The following is a 12,265-nucleotide window of genomic DNA, read 5'->3' on the forward strand; positions in this document are numbered from 1 at the left end:
GTCACTTGGATTCTGCCTCCTTAGAGCAGAGTGCAGCAAGACCAAAGGACCAGCCATCCAGCTCACAGCTTTTAGCTCCAGTTCATCAGAACTGAGCACTAACTCTAAGATGCAGCACAAACATTATTATTCTATAGGCATATCAAATGAAAAAGGAACCACAGGCAGAGGCAGGGGGATCTGAACAGGTTTAAATAGATCTGATGTGATAATTAACATCCATTGAGGGATTTGGGGGAATGAAGAGGGACAAAACATAAAAACCATTTCCACCTTTATTTTAAGTTCTTTTGACAGATGGGAATATTTTCTGTTATGCTACTTGTGGTTTGGGTAATGAGATTAGGCCTTGCATAGCAGGAAGCAGAATTAACTTTGTTTACTTAAAGTGACACCGTCAGCTTGGAAAATCACATTTCCATCTGAAATGCAGTGCCTACTATCATTACAAATAACCCGTGAGATCATGATAACTAAAGGCGATTAGGGGCGAAAAAACCATACTTCTTCCTCTCTTTTTTTATATACTTTGTCCACAGTGTGCCATTAAGAGCACTCCCTATAGCCAGATTCCTGCTTGGCATCTCCCTGTGACAGTGCTCCACTGTGCCCCTGCTCCCAAAGTGCAGCAGACACAGGTAGGGAGCAACAGGCTAGGGATGAGAGGGGGAAAACGGATGAAAGCCCAGTTGGCTCTGGCTTATCTCAGGCATCCTGAAAAAATAGACACCTAAAGGCAAATGGCGTGGCAGAAAAAAAAGCCAAACAAAACCCAAACAATACCCAGCAGCATTTTAAAATGCATTTAACAATTTAACATTGGGTACACACAGGACTGGGCACTTAAAAAATTAAGACTGGAATTTTTAGAAGCTGACTGATTATAAATGTCCCTTAACATCAGCCCTTAAGCGTACATCCACTGAAGTGGCTATAAAAAGGATGGGTGTTTTCAGTTGCTGCAGCACGCACAGGATGAATCTTGAGGAAGGGAAGACAAGGAGGAGAGGGAAAGGCTTTACAATAGGATATTTCCTAAACTACCATTTATGCACTGGAATGCTCATGTGTTAAACCACTAGACTTGGATATACACAAGGGAAAACTGAAAGAGGAAAAGGCATTCTGCATCCTTTCTGCTGTAGCTACAAAAATCATCACAATTACAATGGCAATGAGGGTTTGCACGGAAGAATGCTTATGATGAAGCCTTGCAGAGCCTGAGTGCGCTTGTGATGGTTCTCCCTCCTCCTTTGGAGCCAAAGACAAGCACAGTGGCTTGTCCACGTGGTATTTTCTGTACTCATGACCCCTGCTAATGTTTACAAATTGAGGAAATGCCTGATATTTGGCACAGTCATTACTGCTACACATCAGAAAGAGTGACAGGTAAAGAGTAAAATCTGGACCCAGCACAGGGATGGATCCAAAATACATAAATAACCAATTAAGAGAAATGATTAATAAAAATATTGTAACAGATCCCAATCTGCTGTTGAGTACCAATTGCCAGTAATAATCTCTATGGTAACTGAACTCGCTTTGGCCTCTCTCTGTATTCAACTAGTGTTTTATGGGTGGTGGGTTTTTTATATCCTTCCCCTATTTTCATGGAAAGTTTTCAAAACTGGTTTAAATATTGTGATATTTTCCTCTTCAAGTGCTAACTAAAAAAAGTATTCACTGGCTGCGTCACTCTCTGAAGCAGGTTTTCCCTTCCTTAGATGAGTGCCTTAGAGGTGACTTTTGTGAGGGCATTTATTAGAAGTTCTGTTCAAATGCCAAATAGGTGAGAGAGGTTTTCAAAACAGAATGGGATGAAATCTTGCCCAGCAACTAAATAAACTAATTAAGAAGAAGGAAAATACACTAAATAAAGATGCTGCTTCAAGAAACTTCCTATGTAGCTAGTGAAACTTAACATTTTTAGGTTTTTATTGTTACTAGCTGGCTGCACACGTCTCTTGTTGCTGGGGGCTCTCTTGCAATCTCAGCAATTTATTCTGGGCTATGGTTTTATATCTGAGTGTTCCCCTTCCCCAGCCTGCTCTTGCACACACTTTGGCTGCTGGATCCAAAAGAAGGTAGTACCTTTGGAAACAGCATCACACAGTAAATATTTGTTGTGTTACATCAACAGACAAAAGAAAAAATTTAGAGAACATGTAGAACCCTGTGAAAGCTGCCTTCATATACGCACATGGAACACCCAGGGTGTTTTACTAAACTTTTCATCACTGTAATGCAAGTGATTAGATAACATAACTTGTACAATATAACTACTATACCTGAAGACTTTTCATTCTGGCTCTTTTTCCTGTAATTCTCTTTGGCAAAAGATCCCAAACAAGAAAGCTTGGCATTGGATGCAATCTATGAGTTGGATGCTCTTCGCATCTAACAGCCTTGCTCCACAACAAGGTATGAGAGTTTGCTGACTGTCCCCCAGCTGATTTACCCCTCCAGCTCAAGTCTAGAGGAGACCCATCAGCCAAACCATGGGCTGATTTGTAAGTAGTGCCACCCCAGGAATGGGTGCTGATAATAAGCATAGAATCACCTTCACTCAGCAGTAGAGGACACAGAGGCTGGGTAACTGAGTTTTGGGAAAGTGCATGTTTTGAGCAGAGTTAACTTTCAGTCTTAGGAGAAGCTGGATGTCTCAGAAGAGAACCTCTGAAATTCATCAAGCTCTGAGGGGTTTGTTTATGGACAGATCTGGAAAACAGAAAGGTGCTGAGAGAAGGCTGATCCCTTAATGTAGGGTGTATCGCTGTGGGGTTTTGGTAGATCTTTAGGTAGAACTGAGTAGATCTCAGTTATAACTGACATATAGCTACTTGGTTATTTCTACTCTGCTAAAACAATTCTACCCTTTAGGGTTCATAGTCTAGGAGATTTCTAAGAAGGTGGATTTGTAGACTTTCTTTTAAAATCCTATTAGAATTTGCTCTTCTAAAACACTTCTGCTTTGACTTATGGATTTCTTTGGGCTTGGAGCACATAGCCAGGGTGTAGGGGACTCAAACCTATGTTTTCCAACCTCTTTTTGGTCTTGGAAGCCTCACAAAAGCAAATCTCAAACTGACAGAGAAGAAAACGGCCATGGACACAATTCTGCTGCCCAGGAAGTGTTGCTTACCTGGGTGGAGGTAGACCCTGAGGTTTTACTCCCCAGAACTCTAAGGAGTAAAAAAAGCATTTTGCTTCATGGCTTTAATTCAAACAAAACAGCCCTTGGAGCATGGACTGGCATTTACCCTTTCCAGCCAAGTGTTGTAACCACTAGGCTAAAAAGTTATGCTTATATTTCTGATCCCTCTCCACAGCCCAATAAATCCTGAATTCCTTCTCTGTAAAATTTCAGAAAGGGCAATGTGAGAACTGCTCCCTCTTTGTGTTTAGAGCTCAGGCCTCTCTCAAGAGACAGAGAACAACATTTAAGTGTTGAAGGATTATGTGAAATTCCTACTGACGATTCATGTTCAGAGATGCTATATAAATTAGACTCCTATTTTGCATCTCTTGTTCCTTTATTCAACAGCCCAAACCAAGACTTTGGATCTGAAATTGTGGAGCATTTTGAAAAGATGGAGCTGGGTTCAGATCCAGCTCTGAATTTTCTAGTGGTTGTCAGTCTTCCATTTGTTTGCATTTGGATGTCTCACAGGATATAAGCAGCCGTTCTGTAGTGTCACACATGAATAAAGTGGATAATTATAAAATTAAAAGATATAGCATGCTTCTAGGGGAGATAAGACTACAATTAAAGAGTATAAACAAAACTGATTTTGATGTACAGACTGATATATTTATTCATTAAATATAATAACATAAACAAGACTATTAACTGTCATATTTTAATGATACTGTACCCTGCAAAACATACTCAGGAAAAAGCCCTATTGACTTCAATAGCAATGCCACATAAATTTAAATCATGACTGCAGTAAACCAGTATGCCACTCTTATTCATTATTATTTGTTGTACGCCCCCCAAAATGTTAAACAAAATACATGTAACTCACTGGACTGAGCCTAGCTTAAATGTTTCATCTGCAAACATGAAGAAACCCAGCTGGGACTGCAGAAACCTGTTCCACAGATCACTGAAATACAGTATTCTCAAGAGGGGAAAACAGCCCAGGCAAGTCTGCTGTCTACCCCATCTCTCTAGAAAACACTGGACATATTTTTGCTCAGGAGATGGCAAAATTTGGGCAAATGCCACTTTATATCAGCAGTGTTAAGATCAGATTCTGACCTTTTACTAAGATTGTTAACAGTCAGCAATAGCGGAAACCTTAAAGCAAAAATGTCTATCTGGAAAGTACGCATTAACTGGCTTGGGGTAAGTAAAAAGCCAGTCTGGAACGGAAAGAGGGTTTCAAGAATTGTTCCTTGTTGCACACAGCATCTGTGCCAAGAAGATGTAAAAAGGGACCATTTTGAGTCATAACAACTTACCTGCCCTTTGCACAGGCTCTTTGCTCATACAGGGCAGCAGGCAGGGGAGAAGCAGCTCGTGCAAGATCTCTAGTGTGAACAGCACAAACAGAGGCCATCCTAAAAGGGAACTCACCCCAAATTTGTGAACTGCACTGAACTGTGAATTATTATGTCAAATGTTTCATTGTAAAATTCCTCATTAAATTCTTTGGCGTTCACCACACGCTCAGCGTAACTTGAAGTGCTGAGAAAACGAGCGCTTACTGTGCCATGACAAAGGCCAATGGTTGCCTCTTTATTGAGCTTGATACATATGGTGAAAACATATTGACTAATTACTTGCCATTTTCAAAAACTGAAAACACTCCAAAGTCAGGCCTAAGATAATAGAACAAGATAGAGTATGAAGAATAAAGACAGGGAGAATAGAGGAGGAATAGCGTAACTCTGTGACTGCTAATCCCTTATTCAACATTTGCTTTGATATATGCATACTGAGGAATAACACAGCATATCACTGTTTCAGACTGCTTAATGAAGACTGGTAAATTAATGCACCTGATTAATACATCTGTTTAAAGCAGAGACTGGCTGAAGTAGCAAAGATAAGATCCAGATGCAGAATTCCCCCAGACAGTAGCATGAGATGGCCAATAATACTGGTTAGGGTTCAGTTTTACGATGCTCAGTTTTCTACAGTTTTGCACCTTGTTCTGGAGTTTGCTAAGTGCCCCAAAAGATGGGGCCCTGGTGATGAAGTCCTTTGAGGGCGTATTAATATAGCTCCCTTTGAGAGGGGTATTTTAAAGGGGTCAAAGTTCATGTGGAAAACGAGAAACTGAAACATGCTGCTCACTCTAGTTCTCCAAATGCCACCTCCGATACAAATAGCCCCTTACAGGAGCCTAGCCTGAGCTGCCTTATGGGAGTCCCTCGTATACAGCCTTCAAGTGAGCCTTTTTAATGCCATCTGATTTCCAATTGCTCTCCTCCAAGTCATGACAAATTGGTCCACTCATCTGATTAGGACTCTTCCCTAAGTAGGAGGACGAACGTTTGACAAGTTAATTTCAAGGTAGCTCATGGAGTAGATGCAACATAAAGCAACACAACTGTAAAAAACAAGTAATGTTGCTGGGTAAATTCTGCCAGTAATGGATGTGTAAAAGAAAATAAAATTCTCTTTGTATCAGAAGACAAGCTCTTTGGTTTAGAAGTGGAAAACATAAGGGCTCACTGAAGCTAGGGTTAACAGGAATACAATCACTGCTGTTAAGAGTTTTATGATCGTGAAACTTGTGCTCATGTACCCACAATTTAGAAATAATAGAAAATTCAATGGATGACTTCTAAAAAAATCAAGACAATTTAAAGAAAATCAATAATTATTTCTTTTTATTCTTGCTTTAAATCATCCTGATAATAGAAATCAGAGGCATAAATAGGAGGCCTAAAATTAATGGCCTTATTAGCTTGAGAAAGAGAAAGAGTGATCAGAAGTTTGACCCATTTACCATAAAGTTCATAGTTTATAAAAGCTCACTATTGTACTAGTTATTTTTTAAAATTAAGGATAAATCACAAAGCATGTTTGGAGGTTAGATGTTGTCATAAGCAGAGACTAAGAGCAATTCATAAACATTTCTATTATATGAGAAAATGTTGCTATTTTAGAAACACATAAATAATATGATGTCTTTCATAAAAATTTAGAAGAAGTTTTATTTTCCATCTCATAAACTAAAAATAAAACACTTTAAGTGATTGACTTTCCTTTCAGGCAACTCTTGAGGGTGATTTGATGACATTGCTGGTAAAGTTCTAGTAAAACTCCTGGAAGAATTCCTGGTGTTTTGAACAGGACCAGACATTATCCATATTACTTTTCATTACTGTTACTGTTTTACTCTAAGTCCTGGGTAGACCATCACAATTTTGCCCCTGTTGCATAAATATGAAAGGTTTAAAGGAACAGCTGCTCTCCAAGGGGTGGGAAGAAACTTACTTCACTTACTAAAAAGAGTTTGAAAACCTAAGAGTCCCATAAGTGTGAAGGATGCTTTTCCTGCTCCAGTGGAGTTCCACCACACCTTTTCCCAAAACCTGGATAAACAACTCAATCCTAAATAGAATCAATAAACAAAAGTACTACTATTCCTTTTTATGTACATCATTCCCAGTGCAATGGAGCCTTCCCTGGGCAGGTGTTGAGCTGAGCCCTTGCATCCTGGGCACTGGGCTGGTTGAACCAGTGAGACAGGAACACACTTTGAGCTGATATTTTTTTGTTCTTGCCAATGAAGACTTGTTCTGTATTTGCCTGGAAGTTTGCCAGCACCGTGAGTGGAGCCCTGGCCCTGCCGGATGGGATAATGGAGTCAGGCTAATGCATGGGAAGTTCCTTAAGGAACTCAGTTCCCTCCTGGAGCAGCCACACTCTCCTTCAGCTTTTTGTTTGATCTCTAGGTAGAGCCTTTGCCGGCTCATATGAAAACCTGTTAACTGAAGCCAGCTCAAGGACTGCTTGCCATGTCTGAGTGCGGCACCACACAATGGGCTGGGAATGCCTGAGATCGTTTCCTTTCCTGCCTTTCATATCGCTGAACTGAAACCATCACTCGTGTCAAAAGCAAGGACTGCAGATGAAAGGCCAGTGCATTAAGACAGCACATAATGGTCAGTCTCCGAGTTTCTGACATTAATCGTTTTACTCAAAGAAGGCAGAGGAAGGGTTTTTGTGTCCCCCCACCTCTCATGACAACAGACAGGAGATAGTCTGGATAAAAAATTAAAAAAAAATAATGACTCAAAATTTTTGCTAATTAAAAGTAATGTGTTTTCCCATTTTTTGGCAATTTGATAACACAAAACACTTACTTGGGGGCCACAGGGGGAAACAAACTGAGACGGATAAAAAATGTTTTGTGTTCATCCAAGCAAGACTATGTTAATGCACATTATCCCATTAATGCACATCAACATCGGGAATAAGCGCGCCAATGCAAGCAAGAAGCATACACTTATCATCATTTGATAACATGTTTAATGACAGATTGACGGTTGATTTGCAAATGTGAACTGGCATCAATGTTGCTAACTTCAGCTTCTGCCGCCTCCTCTGCTATGCCAGCATATTTATGTGCATAATTTGATTTCGCAGCCACACTGTTAGTACATTTTTAATATTAACTATGCAAGAACAGACAGCCGAACTTAAGTTGCACTGATGGTTTGAGTTCATTAGATTGAAAAAGATGGGCAATGATGACAAAGATGGAGATGGCAGCGCAACATCAAAGAGGCAACACTTAACAAACACACTCCATTTTGAACAAACCGAACTAACACATTTCATGTTGTCGGCTGCAGCAGAGCCCTTATGTACAACAGGAAGAAAAAAAATATGCTTCTGCCCTGGGCGTACTGACAGCAGCTCTGCAAGAAGCTTAGCAGGATCCTGGACACACAGTTGTAAGATATTTTGCTCATCTATTGCAGGTAAAGGGGTTGATTCTGGTCTGATGTTCGAGTGACAACAACATAATTCAGTGACTTGCAGTGGAGTGACTCCTGATTTACATCGGTCCAAGTGCCTGCCTGTTCCCACTCTCCTTTCCTGCTTCTTTTCTCACAGCTGTGATTCTTTATGACGAATAATAAAGAGATTTTGCTGAGAGCTCAGCTCTTGCATGCATGATACATAGAGCAGAACTGCCAGTTCTGGGGCCTCATGCCGCAAGGGGTGGGATGTCCTTCCCATGTCCCTGGAGCCAGGGAGCCCAGCACCACACAGGACTGCACTCCTGGTGACTTCCTCTTCTTCGGTGATCTGGGGTGATCCAGTTCTGCTCTGAAGGGAACATGTACCAATGAGCTAGGAGGAGAGTATTTCATCCTCTGCTCTCATTAATGTCCAGGCATATACTGCATCTAGTATGAATTTGCTTGTTGTGCTGCAATATATAATAAATTTGAGGCAGTAGCTTTATAGTGTTAGTTGTAATTTCATATTTTATGATACAAACTGACCATCTGCAGGAATCTGACCATATAACCTAAGCCATTCTGTGCAGACTATAATGTTAGTATCTCTGAATCATGGTAAAAATATGATTTAGACACACAATTAGATAGACCAGGTCCTCAACAATTCTCAGCTGTCTGAATTACTGCTGAACAGCCTAATAAATACAAAGCACATAGCTTCTGTTTTGCAAAGCTTTTAAGAATGTTCTTAAGTTTGTCTCTAATCACTAAAGCACCTACTGGTACTCAGAGACTGGTGCTGGAGCAGAAACCCATTTCTTGGTAGTGCAGAAACAGAAAAAAGCTATACTGCAGTGGAACCACTGCCCCCAAGCCTGAGATGGAATACTGGAGTAAGGCCATGGCTTGTTAGGAACCTGTGAGGGACACAGTATTGACAGTATTGAGGGACATAGTATTGACAGTATTGAGGGACACAAGTATTGAGGGACACAAAGTACTGACTATTGAATTTAATCCTGGAAACACTGCACCTCCTTGTCACTGAGTAAGGGATTAGAAAAGGATCTTGCATCAGTCACCAGACAACAGCAGGAACATTCCTGGTACCTCTGTCCTCGTGGCAGCTCTTGAGCAAATGCCTCCTGCCAGGATGCTGATCCAGCCTATCTGTGAAAACTTCCTTAATTGTCTATTATGAAAGAAGTTTAAAGCTTTCACTTCAGTAGAAGCTCTTTTGTAGAGCTCTGTGTTTCTTTTAAGAAGAGACCTGCATCGCAGGGAGAACTAATCCCAAGTCCCTGGTTCAGGTAGTTTGTTAAGCAGCTCCAGTGTCTGGTGTTGTACAGATGAAGCCATATGACCCTCAGAACGAAGACTCTGTGGACAGAGAGGCAGCACCAAACATCCTCGGAGACCCTTGGCATCTTAGGCTGAAATATGTGCAATTGGTTTATTTTTAATTTAAGCTATTGATAGATAAAAGGTACAAAACCAACAGCAAGGTGCTGCACTGAGTTCAGGATTATCTTTTAGAAAGGGACCAAATAATTTCCAATGACACAGGGCAACAGGTAGATCTCACTTTCCCCAGTGAGGACACAAAAGATCTTGGAAGCTTTCAAAGTGAAAGGACTGGGGAAAAAAAAGGAAGAAGTGACAAATGCAAGAATGAGGCCATGCTCACCATGCTCAGCTTATTTTGTTGTCTTTTAAGATAACCCTGTAACATCGGTGGGACATTCAGAAAGGCAGCACTGCGTTTCCTGCCCTGTGAGCTGAGAAGCAGAGAGGGAGCTGGTCAGCCCATAGGAGCAGCCTCGATAATTGCTCTGTTAACAGACTTATGCTGCTTCCTTACCTGGCCTTAAGCTACAATAGACATAAAAACATATCGCAGGGAGAGGGAACTGTGGTCACTGCTCATTCACACTGCTGATGGAGGATGGTGATGGGGAGAGCAAAAGAGTTAAGTACTATTTCCAGGCTTGAAAAGGCTCTCCCTTACCCCAACCCTGGCTCAGCATGACCACATCATGGCAGGTGGCTTTGCATGGGGGGTGAAATAGCTTCCAGCTCTACATTTGCCCTCCAGATTGACTGAGCTCCTACGCTAACTGTGTACTTATAACACCGGTTGTGGAGAGCTCCAGAGCATCACACACTTGGAAGAACCACTGGTTTTCTCAAGTCACAATTAGCTCTCCTACTGCACTTGTGTACTCTTTCCTGTCTCATTTTAGGCAAGTTACAATTCTCCCACTCTTGTTACTGAGTAGATGCAGATGCCACTTTGTTCCATGTGATTTATAGCCAGTAGCTAATGTTCAGTTATAATTCCCCATTTTAGACATGAAAAATGGCCTGTAATGCTCAACACAAGGGCCTCTCAACAATGATATATAATTTAAAAATTAACATGAGGACAGAGGAGGCACAGGATTTTGAACTAGGGACTCTCTCATTCAAAGGTTAAATCCCTACAAGGTGAGCTAAAGGAATTAGTTGAGTTATTAAGTAAATGCCTCTGTTATATTTTCCCCGTACATTAGCTGTTACAGCCTTTTCCAGTTCAGCTGTGTTCCGCCCCAGCATGCTCAAAGTGCAAATGCTCATGGCACTGCATTCACACATTTGCTTTTTTTTCAATGTCAAACAAGCTGGAGCTTTTCAGAGCCAAAGGTCAAAGTGAAGGGCCCTTAAGAAAATCTCCTGGGAAATTATGTGATTGTTCTTATGTCTTTATTGTATATAAAACCAGGCTTCATACATGGTTCGCTCTTCCCAAGCATCTTAAAACTATAAATGAGCCATGACTCATTCCAGCAACACCTAAGTTATATAAGTGGTCTTGTTAATTTACTGGAATATCTTGCATAACTAATAATTTCCAGGATCAAACCCTGAAGCCTCTGAAACCTCTGAACTGTGAAGAGCTCCTTTAGAAACAGAGAAGTTAAATTGCAACCTCACACGACGAGTCAAAAGCAGAACAAGGGACGGAACCTGCATCACCAGACTCAGCTGTGCCAAATGCAAGCCATAAAGCCTACTTTAGCAAAGCTCAGCAATCCAGAAACCATGCAGGGAGAACAGGAAGCATGGAGAAGGGAAAGACCTTGGCTATGGAGAGGTTTTGGAGGTGGCATTCCTTTCCTGTTTGTTTTCTGTTCACCATAAGAAGATGTAGCTCATATCCTAGGTATCTCCTGCTGCACTCTGTTTAACATTGTCTCACTCCAGCACTAAGTATTTCATTTATGGATTACAAATTTATTGACATTTGACATTTGCATCAGCTTTCACCTGATCAACAGGAGCTTTGGCTGCCAAAGGGAATTATTATGGAAGATTTCAACAGCCATGGGAATGCCAAAAAGGTCATTAAATCATATTGAAAAAACAATGTGTTCGTAGCATTCATACATTCAGTCTTGCCAGTAAATCTTCTGGTTGATGCTTGGACCACCTACTGATAATACTCAAAGAGAAGGAGAAACGAGGAGAATCGAAGAGATGAATTAAATTAAAACCAAATGACATGAAGCCTGGCACAGTGGGATCTTTAATTTTCTACTCTATGAATCCAGAATAAGCAAAAAAAAAAACCTAAAACAAAGCACAGTGGCTTGACTTTGTCTAAGTTAATTCCCTCCGTATAGGCAGGGCTTAACTAAATAATCCTGAGTAATGTGTGCACCCCACATTATTGCATGCAATTTGTATGTGGGAGGTGCAGGATTCAGAAAACATATGGCACATGGAAAACAAATGACAGGGTGTGCTTTTACACTAATTTTGGCTATGCTTATCACTCTTGTTGGTATTTTTTTCCAGACATGAAATATGAGTGAGTGTAGGAACCTTCACCCTAATCTCTTTGGAAAAATACTGAGAGTTATTTTTTTTTTGTGCATTTGTGATTTATAGAAAAAGTCCACCACATAATTCCAGGAATTATGCACAGAGAATGTTTAAAAAAAACACTGACCAAATAAAGAGAATTACCTCCCCCATCGTTTTTCCCCCTAAATGACAAACCTGGGTCTTGCACCATAGGAAACCAAGGCCAACAGATTAGGGCTGCATAGGATTACAGAGGCAAGTGAATCACTCGACTGGAAGCCCACCCACAGACTATCTGGGTAGGTCTAGTCTAGGGTGAGCTTCACTGAGTACTGATCCATATGCAGGTGTTTGCCCCTGAGCTGAGTGAGCATGAAGGAAATATTTAGTTTGCCCTTCTGCAGCGGAAGAGCAGCATTCTCACTTCACATGAACACAGGCAGAAACAAGCCACAGTACTGTCACATTCCAGAGGGACTCTTCT

The 12,265-nt window shown here is 40.9% G+C and overlaps 1 protein-coding gene across 3 annotated transcripts in view; it reads right to left on the bottom strand.

Annotated features, from left to right (window-relative positions):
• TSHZ2 (teashirt zinc finger homeobox 2) overlaps positions 1-12,265 on the bottom strand; it is a 219,085-nt gene that overhangs the window by 58,885 nt on the left and 147,935 nt on the right. The window contains exon 3 of one of the 3 annotated variants that reach the window (XM_034066721.1): positions 7,484-8,299. The exons of 1 other annotated variant lie outside the window; for it this stretch is intronic. The gene's annotated coding sequence lies outside the window, so the exon portion shown is untranslated. One more of the 3 variants, XM_031047631.2, reaches the window with a different exon arrangement.

The sequence above is a fragment of the Melopsittacus undulatus genome, chromosome 10, assembly GCF_012275295.1.
Source record: "Melopsittacus undulatus isolate bMelUnd1 chromosome 10, bMelUnd1.mat.Z, whole genome shotgun sequence".
Classification (NCBI taxonomy): domain Eukaryota; kingdom Metazoa; phylum Chordata; class Aves; order Psittaciformes; family Psittaculidae; genus Melopsittacus; species Melopsittacus undulatus.